The 18165-nt window shown below is 42.5% G+C and overlaps 1 protein-coding gene across 1 annotated transcript in view; it reads left to right on the forward strand.

The window, feature by feature from the left end:
* The first annotated feature begins 324 nt into the window (after positions 1-324).
* The window catches only part of dpr8 (defective proboscis extension response 8), a 267234-nt gene continuing 249393 nt past the window's right edge, over positions 325-18165 (forward strand). Inside the window, exon 1 of the mRNA XM_064700530.1 lies at positions 325-500. The gene's annotated coding sequence lies outside the window, so the exon portion shown is untranslated. The remainder of the gene's footprint in view (positions 501-18165) is intronic.

Raw genomic sequence — 18165 nt, forward strand, 5'->3', positions numbered from 1 at the left:
ATAATACTAAGCGTCGGTCTTATTAAGTTTCGAATGTACTTCAAAAGCTTTTCTGTAGGCAGTGTTTCGACTGACTTTGTGGCTCGTGTCGACATCAACAAAATGCAGCTAAGGCACGCGCTCGTGCGGTTTTTGGTGAGTGACAAGCTATCCGGATGGCGTGCCGTTCAAGGAGCGAATAGCCACCTGTGTTTATATTGACTTTAGTTCTTAGTACCTTTTAGTCGGGCATAGTATCTTCCAGTCGGCTCTTACGTGTTTATATTTATAAATGCAAACACATTTTTTGTACAGGTTAGTAACTATATTTTGGGTACTTTTATTTTACAGGAAGATCTCACGGCGCCTCGAAGCGTTTCTTTACAGACTTTTTACAAGATCTACCCACACCAGGCACAGGTGGACCTACCTTTGATACGACTATAACTAGCAACATTACCGGTCTTGTGGGAAAAACAGTAAAGTTGACCTGCCGTGTAAAAAATCTTGGAAATCGCACGGTAAGTTTTAAGTTTCTTTTAAACAAATTTGATCCGGTCCCTGTTGCTGCGTTGCTTCCAATTCAAACGTTTGCCGAAGAGTAGGGAACACAATATTATAAGTGAATGTTGATAAATATTATTTGAAATTCTCGGACCCTGAACCCGTTAAAAATGGGAAAAAAGGGCATAATGTTTTTCAAATGTATGTAAAAGACAGAAGGCAGCATCTCCGACCCCACAAAGTATATATATACTTCATCAGCATCCATACACACATACATCATTGAACTTTTAAGCCGTTTCACATATGCTCGGCAGTTGATTTCTTTCCCACATTTTCACATGTTAGGACTGAAACTAAAGCACCGCCTGAAGCTTAGAATCAAGAACGCGTATGATCTCAGATCCTATAAGACCTAGTGACGTGAAATTTTGATTGTAAATCCCCAGAGTGCCCGCACATATAAAATTGTTACAAGTAATCGAAAACTTGTAATGTTTCTATGAAATTGGTTTCAAAATACTGCCTTTGAGCATACTTCGGAGCTTTTAAGGGCAAGAGACCCAAAATTTGGTAGGCAGGCTTTATATAGTTGTGTGTGTCAGCCTTTAAGCCTGTTGTGGAGAGAACCAAAATTGAGAGCTATTTTTGTGTGAGATGTGTAACGCATCGATATAGCCATGTCCGTCTGTCCGTCTGTCCGGCTGTCCGTCTGTCTGTTTCTATGCGAACTAGTCTCTCAGTTTTAAAGCTATCTTTATGAAACTTTGCAGAAGTGCCTCTTTCTGTTGCACGCAGTACATATGTCAAAAGCAGCTGGATCGGACCACTATATCATATAGCTGCTGTAGGAAAGATCGGTCGAATCATAGGTTCTTGTATGAATAATATTTTTGTTTATCAGAATATCTTGATCAAACTCGGCATTTATTAGCTTTCCTAACTTCTCATATATTTGCAAAATCCTATCAAGATCGTACCACTATATCATATAGCAGAAATAGGAACGATCGGGCGAAAATTATGTTTTTGTATGGAACATTTTTTTGTTTTTCAAGATATCTTCACCAAACTCGGCATTTATAAGGTTTACTCTGCTCCTTCCATTTATGCAAAATCTTATTGACATCGGACTACTATATCATATAACTGCTATAGGAACGATCGGTCGAAAATTAGTTGTGTATGGAAAACTTTTTTGTTTTGCAGGATATCTTAACCATACTCGGCATTAAATATTCTCCCTGTGCTTCTTAGATGCGGGCAAACCACCATGAGTATTATCAAAAGGTTGGGCCTGCAAGGGTATTAAATCTTCGGTGTGCCGAAGATAGACCTTCTTTCTCGTTATTCTCTGAACCCATTAAAAATGGGTAAAATTTGTATAGTTTATATGTGCAAATGTAGGTAACAGGCAGAAGGAAGCAGCTCCGACCCCATAAAGTATATATATTCTTCATCAGCATCAATAGCCAAGTCGATCTTGCCATGTCCGTCTGTCTGTCAGTCCGTCTGTCCGTATGTATGAACACAAGGATCTCAGAACCTGTAAGAGCTAAAGACTTGAAATTTAAAATGTGGGTCCTCCAAATGCCCGCGCAGTACGAGTTTTTTTCCGATAATCGGTAACGTACCCCGTTTTCAAGAATTCGATAAAGATCGGTATTCAAATTTTGCAAGTCTCGTAAGTTATAAGAGTTGAATAGTCGGGAGTTCCCGCCTAGGAGATCCCCTGAACCCTCTTTTACCAACACAAAATGCAGCTCGCACTACGCCGAGAGTTCTCGACTAGGGGATACCCTGAACCATCCAACACAGCGCGCGCTACGAGCTTAGTTGCTTTAGCAGTAACATATAAAAAAAATATTTCCGCCAATAGGACTCGAACCCGTACCGACCGCATTACTTTCCACCGCGTCTACTCGAAAGCCATACCAAAAATTCATTTTCGCGGAAAAAAACGTATTAAAATAGCACCAAATACACACATCTCAGCATACAATACAATTTCACCTCGCGTTAGTGGGAGTGGAGGACCGCCTGTTAGCAGATAACAAAAGATAAGACCGGTTGCGGAATGAGTCGTTGGAGTTGTACCAGGCGGACGCGTTCTGGTGAATATTAAAATCTTAGCTTTAACTAAGGACAATTGATTTTTACAGCTAGAGTCGACGGAGCCGTCTTCCGTGTAGCGCAATAGCGCTGAGGTTACGACTCGTGTGGGGTATCATATTACGGGCAGCTTCACAAAGGTTGCCCATAAGACGCAGTGTCACCATCATAGGCCAAGTGACCGAACTGGAGTTCGTCGTCCCAGCCTTCCCAGCTGGACTGCGGAGTGTTACTAGTGAACTACTCCCCCCTTTGAAGCATGGGCGTCCTCGGCCGTGACAAATGTTGCCACCAACTCCTGTAGGTCGCGGGCCTCTTGTCTTTTCCTCATGCGCTGCCCTATTGCAACGAAGAATGCCACCGCTGCTGGGCCACTAAAGCTAGAAGAAACTTCGTCCCTAATTTGCTGGATGACATGCAGATTCTACTTATTTAGTCGGTGTAGAAGTTGGAGGCTCAACACTGGATCGTGTTCGGTAATGTTCAGCAGCGACGTGGATGCGACTCCATGGAATTTTCTCACGACTTTATCGCGATTAACGCACTTGGTACCACTTGGCACCATTTACCGACACTGTGTGCTCGAATGTGACGAGGAAGGTGCCCGCAACAGCTACCTATGGGCCATCGTCGACGCTTATCTTAGCCGGGCGATTGTTGATGAGGGACACCCCGTTTCGCCAATCGTAATGGGTTCCAGGTGGCTAGGCTGAGATTGGCAGTGGGCGACGCTTCCTGCATGTAAGCCACGAGCGCAGGTGTCGCGTGTCGCAACTTCGCAAAACGTCGAATAGGTTGTAGAGACGCAATTTGTGACAGCTAGGCAATTTGACTGGCTAGCTGTCTGAGATTTGCAAGCCTGTGTGAATATGTTCTACGGAAAATATTTGGAAATGCTTACATATGAACTTAATTCTAGGGTATTCAATAATGCAGTGGATGATGCTATCAGACTGTAAAATCTTAATTTAAGATACTTTCTATGTAAGCTAGACTTAAAATCAGCATGATCTAAGATGGTTGAATTTATTATCTTTACCTTAGCAAGAGTTATTGTGAGCATGAGGTTCTAAACTTCGGTAATTAAGATTCTGTTCTAGCCAAAAGTGTTTCGTAAAGATGACCGGTTTCAATCTGATCCTCCTTTTTTGCTTTAAGGATTTGGTTTATGGTGTTAGTCACGCGGTTTATCTCATCCTGTGTTCTGGTGTTGATCACAACCTGCCTGTTTTTTTTGACACTATGAGTTGTGACTCGGACCAGCTAATTTTTCGAAAGTGGAAGCATCAGGAGTGCCAGTCATGATTCTTAAAGCTGCGTCACAAAAGTCTAAGCTTCTCGCTATCCTGTGGTTTGCTAATGCTGACAACAAGCATATCCATGTGTTTAATATCTATATCTAGGAGCTTACACATATGAGACTGTGGAAATAAGTCTCATCCGCTATACGCATGAAATTTGTGATATTAGCTGAGTGCCTTACGAAATCATGTTGGCTCCAAACTAATACTTAGCCGTCTACTATTGGAATGTAATCGGAGTGTGAATAGACGGTAATCCGAGCATCAGTCACTGCGAGAAATAGAAGTACTACGGGTATAGGCCTGGAATGTTAGAAGAGAAAGGATAAGTTCTTAAATTATTATAAAACCTAAACTGACGTTAACTTTTTGTCGCGACAAGGAATCAGCGACAAAATTTAACTTGCCGGGCTTCTAGAAAATCTTAGAACTCATCAATACGATGGGTTGTTGGTCAGTGTAAATGTTTATATCTTTTAAGGCCCAAACTATAGATAACAGTTCTCTCTCATTCGTTGCGTATTTTATTTCGATCTCCTTTAGTGTTGTAGATATCATAGTAATAGGGTGTTTATTCTGAGAAAGAACTGCTCATATCCCATAATTTGACGCGTCGGTCGTTAAATCGATCGGTTTCTTATAGTCTGCGTACGTGAGCATGGCGTTTTCAGAGGCCATGATCACATTGTCAACATCGACATAGCACGTGTTGCCGATTAGTTCGCGCAGAACGTCATCAATAGCTCTCTGATATATGATACCTGCGTTTTTGAGTACAAATGGAAGTCGACAGAACTCATACATCCCCTGTTAACAGAAAATTAGGTCTTCTCTCGATCGCATTTTGCAAGCAGAATTTGATGCTATCTGGACTTTAGATCCAGTGTTGTGAAAAATCTGGCTTTCCCTAGATTTGTTACAGAATTTGATGCTATCCGGACTTTAGATCCAGTGTTGTGAAAAATCTGGCTTTTCCTTGATATTTTACAACCATTAAAATATCTGGCATCTGGTACTTGTCTGGAATAGTCTCTTCGTTTAGCTTACGAAAGTCTATAACCATCCGCTTTTTTTTTTATTACTGTTCCCTTTTTGTCGACCACCCATATTGGATTATTACATGAGTCTTTTTGATAATACCGTTCGGTAGAAAGCCTTCTATTTCACGAGTCACGAAGTCGGCTATTCCCATTAGGAAGGGATATAGTTTTGAATATATGGGCGAGTTATCCGTTGTTCGGATTGTGCCTACTGCAGATGTGTTATATGGCAGTGTCTCGTTAGAGTCTGCGAAAGATGGAATCTACAGGGACTACGTTTTTTAAGCCTAGGAAGAACTTGATACAATTTTTGGACGCGCCCGGGGCGATTAAGAATTTCATCGTTACGCCCACAACATTTCGATTTATAAGCCGTCTCCTCTAGGTTTCTGGCATAGTTCTCTGCGAAGTGTTTTTCGTCATGGTTTTCTTCGAGTTTCTGAGTTTATGCCAGGGCGAACATTGAAGTATTCTAAAAGTGGAAGGCTTCCCTGTCTGAGCGTACTAAGCTCTTGTTCTACGACGTGGAGCAGAGGTTTGTCGCTATATGCGAAATCGAGCCTTCTAATAATAGCCTCGAAGTTCATGGGAGTATTAAATGAGGCAAATGCAGTATTAGCTGCGCGCTTGATTTTACTTCTGAGTATGATGATCGCCTGATAGTGGCGAGAGCTACCGTCGTATGGTTTGCAAATGTCATACGCGTTTACTGCCGCCAATCGCCAAGACGCGATTACGAATTCGAATTGTGCTAAGCACTTTATAGCATTTAGGGGCTCGTCACATCTGATACCCTATATAATTTAAGCGCTTTGATAGACTTGAAATTCAGGCAATGCGATGTGCGTGATTTTGATCTGTTGTGTCAAATCGTTTATTTGGCGGCTAAATTCATTCCTAATGTTTCCATTTCTCTGTTTATTCTGCGCCTTTTGTTGCGCTAGTGTATTCGACTCTACAGCCTTGACTAACGCACGTAATTGCTCTGCGGCTATGTCCGTCATTTTTCCTGAGAACATTTTTTCAGAACATTCAGAACTGTCTCACTTAACACTCATTCAGAATGTAACCTATGCCAGAAAATTTTTAGATTATTTTACGTAGTGTTACAGTTTGTCGAGTAATGGTTTCACAAATTATATGTGTCTTCGCTTAACTTTCTACCAGGCGGACGCGCTATGGTGTATATAAACCTACCAGTCTGCCAATCAAGGAATCGAAATTAGCTGATCGTGTACACTGCTTTCGGAAGGCTGCTTTTATAAGCGACATGATCTAATTCTGCAAGTCGATTGTTCCCATCTGTACAATTGTGCACACACCGATGTTGCCATTAAATTATATTATGATACCCTGTACACCGATATCTGCGGTCCTCTTGATTACCCAGTGAGGTCTGATGTACCACCCTGGTTCTCAAGGGAACTAACGAGATAACAAAAGTTGAAGTTGAGGTGCTATTAAAAATATAAGAAATTGGGAAATCACTCTGGTTTCTCCCGATATACATTTCCCCGAATAAAATTTTTCTACGAAAAATTCTTTATGCAACAAGGATTACAATCGCTGTTGTCGCCATCATTTTTAACATAATCCAAAGCAATGGTTCAGCTTTGTGCACTTGAGACGCAAGACAGTTTTATACCCTGAACCCATTAAAAATGGGTAAAAATGGTATAATGTGTCTATGACCCCATAAAGTAAATATATTCTTGATCAGCATCAATAGCCGAGTCGATCTAGCCATGTCCATCTGTCTGTCCGTCCGTCCGTCCGTCTGTCCGTCTGCCCGTATGTATGAACGCAAGGATCTCAGAACCTATAAGAGCTAGAGATTTGAAATTTTAGCAGTAGGTGCAAGTAATCGATAAAAATCGATATCGAAATCCCTTTACTTGAGCAATTTTGGTAAATAATAAGAGCTAAGGTCACCACACTTGACATTTTGCTTCTAGTATAGTATATATATATCAAATATCTTTCATTTTATACCTATCGCCACCTCCCCGCTACCACCACAAAGATATAAATCAAGTTAATAATCGGACTTGTATTGCCCAATAATTTAAGCCACAGTATAAATGCAATTGACTTTTTGATAATACACAAATATTCTATAGTACAAAAAGATGTACTGTCGAAAATTTCATTAAGATCGGTTAAGAAACGCGAAAGAAAATATGTTTTGGTTGCCCACTTGTTTGCGGCAGCTAGCGCAAATTGCAAGAATTTCTGTAAACATGTACACACACACATTCCTGCGCGTCTTCTTTTAGTTCTATCAACAGTTTTGCAATTGAGATTGTATTGTTTTCTGTGCTGCTATTTTAATCCGTTTTTTTCTCATAGAGACTCAATTCTTGTTGTGGCTGGTGAGAAGGGGTGGTGGCAGAAGTGTGGTCTGTCGCGTGTTCGAGTCCTATTGAGCGATCTATTTTTTTGTATTGACTGAACCCATAAAAAATGGTTAAAATCCCCTATGTAGCAATAACTCGATTACATTTGAACTACCCACCAACTTCAACTTCATTTTTAAATCAATTGTCTTTTTAAGAATATACGAATATTTTATAGTACAATAAGATCTATTGCTGAAAATTTCATCAAGATCGGTTAAGAAACATAAAAGAAAATGTGGTTTGGCTGCCCACGTGTTTGCAGCAGCTAGCGCGAATTCCGAGAATTTCTGTACACATGTACACACACATTCGTCTGCTTGAATTTTATTACAGCATTGCTATAGCGATTGTGTGGTTTTCTGTGCTACTATTTTAACTTGTTTTTTTTTCACGTCTCAATTCTCAACTATTGGTGTGGCTGTTGAGTAGAGGCGGCGGCAAGTAGTGCGGTAAGTTGCGAGCTTGAAGCCTGCCAAGGGAACAATTATTTTTTAATTTTAATTTTTCTTTATTACTTCTAAAGCAAACGAGCGCCTTAGTTGTTGGTAGAAGAGGATTCAGGTTATCACCTAGTCGGGATCTCCCGACTAGAACACCTCTTACTTGTTTGTATAGTCTTCGGTTATGTTTGCAGAAGAGAGTGCGAATACTAAGGCAGTCATTGCCGATCTGTTCGCAAACTTTTTTCAAATTATAATAAAAATCAGCCTGATCCAATTCAGTTACAGAAGCCAAACTGCATCTTTAATCGTATTATTACTTAAAGTTCGCTACTCAGCGACTTTAAGACAAGGCAGTATTCTTACCGGGCCCTGATGTTGTTCCCGCTTGAGTGGCTGGCTACTGTGTGTAGCACTATGTAAACTTATTTTAAAACTTTATGCATTGTCTGGAAGCACTTCATCTTTGCTGTTACCGCTTGGTCGCTCTGAGCGGTGACGGTGCTAGTTCTTGCACAGGTTTCTGGGTCGTGGTGGGTGGGTGGGGGGTCCGGTGTAAGTAATCACAGGCTGCGATGTCAGTTGCAACGTCAGGTGGCTCCCACGCAGCTGTCGGGGTGCTTCAAAGAAAAAATTAAAAATATTTTTTGTTTTTTGTTTATTGTATTGAATCAAAGATAGCATACATTTTTATTACAACACAGTTGGCTTAGCTGATATTTCGCCAAACCTGGTTGAGTCCTCAGGCTTTATCGAGGACAAACGTCAATGGCGGTTTTTTGAATAAGGCTGCATCGTCACGTAGATAGTCGGGGGACTCTGGGGCGTCTCCTATGTCGTGGTTGTAGGAGGTCCTTGAACGATCTTCTCTTGAGCCTCCTGACTACACACCTCCCAGCGAGGTCTCTTGCTACCCGGTTGCAGTGTCGCTGCAAGCGTTCGTTGTACCGGTTGGCGAATGCTCTGAATTGGCTTTCTATGGTCTCCATTTTGAGGTCTCTGTGCAAGCAAGAATTTCTGACGTACCAGTCAGCACCCGTCATTTGGCGCAAGGCCAAGTTTTGGAGTGTCTGAATCCGTCTTCGATTTGTCCGAGATGCAATGCCCCAAACCTGAATACCGTATCTCCAAGTTGGTGCCACCACGACGTTGTAAACTGCCCGTTTGCAGCGAAGTGGCAATGGGCTGTTGGGGTTTAGTAGCCAGTTGTCCTTGGCCATCTTATAGCGGCGCTGCTTAAGAGGGCCGTCAATGTGCGCACGAAAACTAAGCCTCTTATCCAGTACAATTCCAAGATACTTGGCGCTTCTGCCAGGGTGAAGGGGGCTACCATCTATCCAGACTGCTGGAGCCTTGCCACGCCTCAGTGTGTAGTTGACCGCCTGGCGCTTCGAGGCATTGAGTTTGATGTGCCACCTGCGTGTCCAGCTCTCAAGCAAGTGGATGTATTCCTGGGCCCCGTTAGTGGCTTCGTACTCGCAATGGGCGGAGTAAAATATTGCCACGTCATCGGCAAATGTGGCCATTAGGTGTTTACCTGGGGTGGCAAACTCGTGTAGGTCGTCCGGAGTGGGGATGTCTGCCGTATACAAATTGTAGAGAAAGGGGCCCAGTACGCTGCCTTGAGGGACACCCGCCTTCATTTTGCGAGCAGGAGAGATTGCTGCTCTAACTTTGACTTCGAACTTTCGCTCCATTAAATAAGAGCGCAGAAGTAGAAATTAGGGGGCGGGAAGACTTATCTTGATTTTCTGGAGCAATCCATCAATCCGGAAGGCCTGCTTAACGTCTATAAAGACTCCATAGCAATAGTCTTTGTCGTCGTAAGCCTTAAGAATATGGTTAATCACTCTGTAAACCTGTTCAACAGCGCCATGCCCTCCCCTGAACCCAAATTGGTGATCAGGAAGGATGGCCATGTGATCCGTAAGCCTTGCTAGTCGGGCGACAATCAGTCTTTCCCAGACCTTCGACAAGGAAGGCAATTTCGATGTTGAGGTGAATACTTTCACTCATCTGTCTCTGGAAGACACCGAGATCAGTGCGCGCGTTGATCAGCCTCGGTATTGCTCTGAGCACCTTGGCCTTGCTTTCCAGGGTAACTATCATGGCCAGGTAGTCGCTCGGGAGATCCCAATCGTCAGCGATTGAGAGGAGCCGGTCAGGGATCGCCTGATAAATGGCGAAGTCTATGCAAGATGGAGTGCCTCTGCTGCCGTACGGGTATCTTGTGGGAGAACCTGTGGTCACTACCTTCGCTTGACGATGCGCTAGACTGCTAGTTAGTTGAAGGACACACGCATTGCTGTTATTTGCACAGTCGAATATTGGTAAACACGATTAGCAATACTCAATTGCGGGAAGTGAACCAAGTTACTCCGGACGAGGACAGCGCAGCCGCCACTAGCTGAGCGATTTTGAGTCCAGTGTACAGGGTATGCCTCGAAGCCAAAGATTCTGGGGAAAGTTGGACCGTTGGTTCTACTTTCTGACAGCAGAATTATTCCGATGGCGTGTTTTTGTACTAGGTCCTCCGGCTCTAGTACTTTACCTGAAATGCCATTGGCATTCCCGACTAGCACCTTCAGTGGTGTGTTCATTTGGATAGTAACGCGGTTAGAAGGGTTAGGATTTGCTGTTGCATACCCAAAACCTGCTGTTGCACTTCTGTCATCCTCTCGATAGCTCGGCTCATGTCCTTGATGGCAGAGGATAATCCTTCCCCATTTCCAGATAGCTGCTGTTGCTGTTGTTGCGCAGTCAGTCTCTCCTGTTGCTGTTCCCTCCGCAGTCTATGTAGCCTAGCTTGCGCTGGGGACGTTGTTCTCTTTGCTGAATGCAGCTAGTCCTCTTCTGGTGGCAGCGGTGTATGAAAGCCCTTCTACTTGCTCAGTGGGTGCTGTACGGGGAAGTCAACAGGTGCAGGCCCGTGAACTTTATTGCTGCAGCTTCGATTAGCTTGAGTCGGTGGGAGATTTTTTATTTTGGCGGGCTTTGGGGCTCCCGCACGCTTTGTATATTCGGTGAACCACTCGCAGCCCTTATAGTTGGCAGGGTGGTTAGCACCGCAGTGGGCGCATGTTGCCGGAACTGAGTCGGGCCGTGTGCAATCAGCAGAGCGAATATTGAGCCCGCATTAAACGCATTTGTGTTGTTTTCTACAGTATCTGTGCCCATACTCCTGACATCTATGGCATTGCACCACGTCCTGACTTCTTCGAGCAGTCTCAACCTTGACCACCTGCTTGCACAGCTTCCTGGTGGTAAGAGCCTCCTTGTTGTTGGCCGTCGGCTGCAAGTTAATGAAGTGAATATTCATGGGCTCCTTGGTGACTTTGCTGCTCGGATTGTGTACGTGGAGAACGGTATGGCCCTGGCTCCGCAGGTCGTCGATGAGCTCTCCGTTGAGGGTGGAGTGGTGGAGACCTTTGATTACTATGTGGTAGGGCTTCTCCTCCTGTAACTGGTATGAGTAGAAGTCAATTTTATGTTCTTCCAGCTTCTGTATGATGGCCCTGTATATGGGCACATCATTGGCTAGGAGTCACCTAGTCCTACCTAGGTTGGATTTGATGGTCAGGCTATCCAGCCACACGTCGTCGATGCGATTTAGGATGATGGGGGGGTGGCTTCTTTCCTCCAGTGGGGGCATTGTTGTTGGTCATTTTTTCGGGCACAGGGGCGCTGGTGCTGGCATGAGCGACAGCGTTGGGCTGGCTGCCGCCACCAACCTGAGGAGTCGCTGAGGCCGGCAAGTTTCCTTCTTGGACTGGGTTTATCTGCTCGACCTCAGATGCGTCAGTATCAATTTCTTCGTCGTTATCGGGTGGTGCCACCCAAGAGAGCATATCTATTGGAAGCATGAGTGCCAACTGGACTGGTGTCAGTTTTGTTCTGTTTTCGCCGCGCGGCAGCTGGGGACCTGCTGTCTAAGACTTTGCGCTTGTCCTTTTTTTCGCATGTGATTGGATCAGTCGAGCCGTGGCTGCGGCGGGTGAATTGGGATTGACGATATCTATTATACACACTAGGGCGTCAACGGGGTCTCTATTCACACTAGCACCAGCGTGTGGGCTGCTGACGGGGTCTTCGGAGTCCATTAAAGGGTAGGAAGGTGAATCTGAAGTACCTCTTGCAGACATCAGCGCGGAGAATTTATTGGCAGCTATTGCTAAGCGGCTGTTAAGCATTGAGCTGCTCGGCTGCGTAGCGGTGTCAGCATTCAGTTGGCCTACCTCATTAGCTCGAGGCGACCCCTTGTTACTCATCGTAGGTGCATTGCTGTTGTCACAACAGACTGGCATTGTGGCTCTATTGGCATTGCCGCTGGTTGGGTGCATGTCAGCACGGCAACGCAGACGACTTGCTCAATTTGTGACCACCTTATTTTTGGTTTGATTTTATTTCGATCCACCTAAAACAAATTGCTTTGTCAGCAATTAGTTTTGCTTAAAACTTTACTGTTGTCGTTTTTGTGAAATTTTTGGTGTTTTGCACTCTTTGTGCGGAATTGCAAAAGCCGCTTTGGCCGTATTTGGCTGCATGCGATGCACAAAATAATGCGATCAATGCTCTAGTTGCAACGCTCCGCAGTGGTAACCTGAAACCTTGCGCCCTGTCAGCGTTAACGCTTGTGCTTTGCTGGCCGCGGCGGATGTAGCTTTCAAAAACCTTAAGCTAAGATTCAGATTATATTTGGCTTTGTAATTTACAACAAGTCCCGAAAAATATATTTCTCCGGCGGTGCCAAAAATAATAAAAATAATAATAATAATTGTTTGGTTGTCGAGCGAAGGGCCGACACGACAATTCTTACCCCCACTAGCCCAGATAACTCAGGTAGCTAGTTAACGTACCCGACAACAGCAAGAAGAACACTGAGCACTCAACCTCTTAATTGGCGCCCAACTAATAGAATATGGAATCAACTTTGACACCAATATTAGATTTTATATAAAATCATGCAAGTTCAACAGTAACTTTAAATAAATAATTGTGAATAAATAAAATAAAGCAAAGCGACGGCGAAATAAATTTAATTTGCAATTCACTCGTATAAAACGAAAGCTCAAATTTAAGAGCAGTCTGGGCAACGGTGTTAAACTGCCGACCGTGCGTAGTCGGACATAATCTATTTATAACGCAATTAAAAAGGGATTAAAACAGTGAGAACGAACATTAAAAATGATTGAGTTTCGCTAAATTATATAGAGAAGTTAGCAAAGAGTTCGATAGTGACGATATGTGCGTGCCTAGATTCCGAAAACAGTTTTCTAACAGAACATAAAATGTATGTGAATCATGTGCGAGCTCTGCTTCAAAGTGCATTAGTCGAATGTGCAGCGAAATTTGAGTCAGAGATCAGTTAGAAGTCAGATAAGCAGCTTGCGAGTAGAAGTACCTCAGGTGGGAGCTTATTAAAGATATAAGAAAATCTGTTTCCGACTTCAATGGCGACCAGGATAAATATGTGTAATGGAGGCAGTCAGCCGTAGACGCATATGGAATATTTAAGTCATATTACGGTAGTGAAGCACATTACCTAGCTGTTACCTTTTTACGAAAAAAGTTAGAGGAACAGCAATAGCTTTGCTTGGACCTCATAACATAGTTCTTAATTTCAACGCAATATTAGCGAGATTAGATTGCACTTTTTCTAATAAAACTTCATTGCGAACCTTTCGACAAGAATTATTAAATGTCAGGCAAGGGCGTATAAGCCTCGTGAAATACTACGACGGGGTAAAAATCTAATTGACGCCTATCACTTATAAGATCATAATGACATGTGACCGCGTTAAAGAAACCTAATCAATGAAGAGGTTAAAGGTGATGCACTGCACGCATCTGTTTAATGACCTCAGAGGTCCTTGAAGGCAGTAGTTTTTCCGGCACAACCGAAACTGTTGTCATCGTATTATGCCTTGGCTTAAGAAGCACAATCAAGCATTGAAGGAAGTATATTTGCTTCCACTTACGCCAAAGTTGTTGAAGAAAATAATCAAGCAGCTGGCAGTAACGGTTGCAGCAAGCACCGAAGTCGACCGAACGATAAGCAGGGAAAGGGATATAAGCGCAGGAAGAGCAAAGAAAATAATCATCACTTTGTTGAATGGCAAGACCAAAATGGATGGCATCAAAGCAAGGAAAATTCAAGGTCAGGCGATAGGGAAGGAGAAGAAGAACCAATGGACATAGACCCATCCTGCTCTATATTTAAACAGCCAACGATGTAGATACAGCCGCGGCTGCAGTAGATGACATAGATAATGATAGTGATGAGACACGTTATTTAAAATGACTCGTTGAGTTTTTTAGGGCAAAAATTCCAGCTAGCGATTTTTTTTTTGTCGCTGATTTCAAGAATCTTGAAAAATAGAGAGACCAACTATGCCACCAATGAGAGGGTACTGCTAGCTGTTGTATGGGCGATAGGCAAGTTTCAGAAATATCTTTATGTGGCTAAGAACATCATTTTTATACCCTGAACCCATTGAAATTGGGTAAAAAGGGTATTATGTATTTGTGCAAATGTATGTAACAGGCAGAAGGAAGCATCCCCGACCCCATAAAGTATATATATTCTTGATCAGCATCAACAGCCGAGTCGATTTATCCATGTCCGTCTGTCTGTTCGCCCGTCCGTCTGTCCGTCCGTCCGTCCGTCCGTCCGTCCGTCCGTCCGTCCGTCCGGCCGTCCGTCCGTCCGTCTGTCCGTATGTATGAACGCAAGGATCTCAGAACCTATAAGAGCTAGTGGCTTGAAATTTTAGCCGAAGGTCCTCCTAGTACCCGCGCAGATCGAGTTTGTTTCCGATATTCCGATAACTTGCATGTTTCCAAGTAATCGATAAAAATCGATATCAAAATCCTGTTTATGAGCAATTTTGCTAAATAATAAGAGCTAAAATCACCCAACTTGACATTTAGCTTCTAGAATAGTATATATATATCAAGTATCTTTTATTTTATATATATCGCCTGTTGGAAGAAGAGGGTTTAGGGTATCCCCTAGTCGGGAGCTCCTGACTAGAACCTCTTATTTGTTTTAAGATTTAATTATGGAAGGCCTCCATTAATGAGCATAGTTCCAAGTTCCATTATAAGCCAAGCAAGGAGAACTTCGTCGCGAATGCATTATCCAATCAAAATGTTAGTGCCTATAAAATGAGGTCAAATCACACGCAGATACAAGTAATAGCGAGTAGTCATTGATCTTCAAAGTCGAAAGCACTGAGAAGCTTATCAAATGTTTTAGGAATAAGGTAGTTTTAAATAGGCGCGTTTCTCCTTGAAGCGTAATCTGATACTCGTCGGAAGTAAGACTCGCCACATATTCAACTTCGTTGACAAATGCACGCTCTTAGAAACTCTCAAAACACTAGTAAACGCAATTCAATGGGAGTTTCCAAAATATGCTAGCCTCCAACACGCCTTGGCACAGAGCATTCCAACCATTAAATTGACGCATTGCAAAAATATGGTGCCAGACCTTACAATCAAGAGCGAACTGATGGAAATAATTACTATGGAGCACAATTGTACACATAGAGCTGCTCAAGAGAACGTAAAGCAAGCCTTTGGGAATGCTATCGCGCACAATAGCGGATATAAGGGGCCATATTCTTTAGCTAGTAAGCTTATTTTCAGAAACAAAGGTTATTTACTGCGACAGCGAGGCATCTTTAAATTCCGAAACGATCACCTCACTATTGAACAAGTAAGAGGATCTAGTCGGAAGCTCCCGACTAGGGGATACCCTGAAACCTCTTCTACCATCACCAAATGCAGCTCGCTCTACGAGTTCGGTTGCTTTAGCAGTAATAAAAAGAAATTAAAAAAAAAAGTCCCTTTATAGGACTCGAACCCGTTACACATCACACATCACAACAACGCACTATCGATGAGAAAAACGAATTAATAGAACAGCACACGCACACAGTACAAAATATAATACAAACGCAATTGCATTGTGTCTGTGTACATGTATACAGCAATTCTTGCAATTTGCGCTAGCTGCCACAAACACGTGTAAAAATAAGCACAAATTTTCTTTGATAACTTTTGTGTTTCTTAACCGATCTTGTTGAAATGTTCAACAGACGATGTTATTGTGCTGTAGAAACTTCGTATATTACAAAATATAATACAAACGCAATTGCATCGTGTCTGTGTACATGTATACAGCAATTCTTGCAATTTGCGCTAGCTTCCGCAAACACGTGTAAAAATAAGCACAAGTTTTCTTTAATAACTTTTGTGTTTCTTAACGGATCTTGTTGAAATGTTCAACAGGAGATGTTATTGTGCTATAGAAACTTTGTATATTCTCAAGAAGTCAATTACATTTAAATTATGCCTTAAATTATGGGTAGTTCCAATTGGTTTATTAATTTGATTAATAGTTATGGTGTGTGCGGAGAGCGGGGAAGATGGCGATAGCTATAAAATGAAAGATATTCGATAAATTTATATACTATTCAAAAAGCAACACATCAAATTTGATGACTCTGGATCTCAAGCTAAGAGATTTGCTCATAAAACCTGATTTCGATATCGTTGCTTATCGATTGCTTAGTGCGCGGGCACTAGGAAGATCTACGTTCAATTTAAAATCTCTAGCTCTTCTAGTTTCTGAGATCCTTGCGTTCATACATACGGACGGACGGACAAACGGAGGCACAAACGGACAGACAGACGGACATGGCTAGATCAACTCGTCTATTGATGCTGATTAAGAATAAATATACTTTTTGGGCGTCGGAGATGCTTCCTTCTGCCTGTAACATACAATTGCAGAAATACATTATAGCCCTCTTACCTATTTTTAATGGGTTCAGGGTAAAAATATCAACTCCGCATCGATATTATAAGCGCCGTTTCATAGAGCCTCTAACAGGGCAGGTAGAACGTTTTCATGGTACCTAAGGAATGATTGCGAGATGTTTAATACTTAAGAAAGGAGCCAACGATACAGCTGAATTGATTTTACGTCCCACAGTGGAATACAAAAGGCCAATACATTCGGTCACAGATAAAAATCCAATGAGAGAATACATGCGTTTACAGATAAAATACCGGAGGAAGTTAGAGACAAAATTAGGAAGGCGCAAGAGGCACAGCTCGAGAGGTTTAATTAGAAAAGACAGTGTCTGGTTTCGCAGGCGAAACAGCTGGAGCATCATCGCAACTGATAAGAGTGAGGCATCTTACTTATAACGATACTCTACGAAGAAACTGCTATGCATAAATATCTCTTATTATTGTTTTCAAAAATTGGTTGCCCTAGCTTTAACTTATGTTAGGGCATCGATGCTGCGCAGCGAGTTAGTTAAAATCATTCGCTTCATGCATTTGATACGTATCAGCCAACTGCATAGTTCTCATAATTTATTTGTTACCAATTCGAGTATGCTTGCTTCTGTTAAAACTATTATTCATTTATAAAATAGCACAGACTTATTTGGATCTGCCTGCTTCTTGTAATTTGCAACAAATAAACAAGCAAATCGAAAAGATATGAAATAAAATAGTTTTCTTATTTCTATTGTAAAAATATTTTTAAAAACCTGGAAAGTGCAATATTTTGGTGATACCGACGTGACTTTGTATTGTTGTTCTGTAATTGTTTTACAGTTATGTAATAAAAGTGTAAAAAGTTCGTCACCGTGACATTTCGGTTTTGAGCGGCTTATGTAAGTTAATAAGAAATACTTCGCGGTACAACTGGGTAGGCGTGGCCGACGAACTCTAGTTCGGTCACTTGGCCTATAATGCTGACACTGCGTCATATCGGTCAGCAACATTATTGGAGCTGCCCGTAATATGAGAGCACACACGAGGCGCAAGCTCACCGCTATTGCCGACACGGAAGTCGGCTCCGCCGACTCTAGCTCGAAGAATCAATTGTCTTTAGTTTTACCTTCAATTTTGATAAACAACAGAGCATGTCTGCCCGGTATAATAAACGACTCGTTCCGTAACTGGTCCCATTTTTCATAATCCGCTAACGCGGATCTACAGTCAATAATAATACCGCAAACTCGGAGTGAATGATTAATTTGAATAAGCAATGGGCTTCGCTTTGGTTACTCTTTTTCTCACTCGAAGTCTTATAGCCTTTCGTGCGTTTCTTATGTACATGCTGTTGCCATTGCTTTGTTACATAGCTTGACACTTGCGTTCGCCGAAGTTCATAGAGCTTTTGTTTTTAGATTGGTTAACATGTACTACCGATCACCGTTGTTAAGTACTCAGCGAGTTTTGCCCACACTTTCGATCAACGCTTGAAATGCCTACAGAAAATTACGCCTCTAGTGCAGTGACCTCTGCAAACAGGGTGATTTTTTTTTGAGCGCAAAGCCATTTTATGAGTTTATGAAAGTTTGCT

Source organism: Drosophila montana, unplaced genomic scaffold (assembly GCF_035044405.1).
Source record: "Drosophila montana isolate Dmon_TW-CO22-7 unplaced genomic scaffold, ASM3504440v1 contig_1783_1, whole genome shotgun sequence".
NCBI classification, from domain to species: domain Eukaryota; kingdom Metazoa; phylum Arthropoda; class Insecta; order Diptera; family Drosophilidae; genus Drosophila; species Drosophila montana.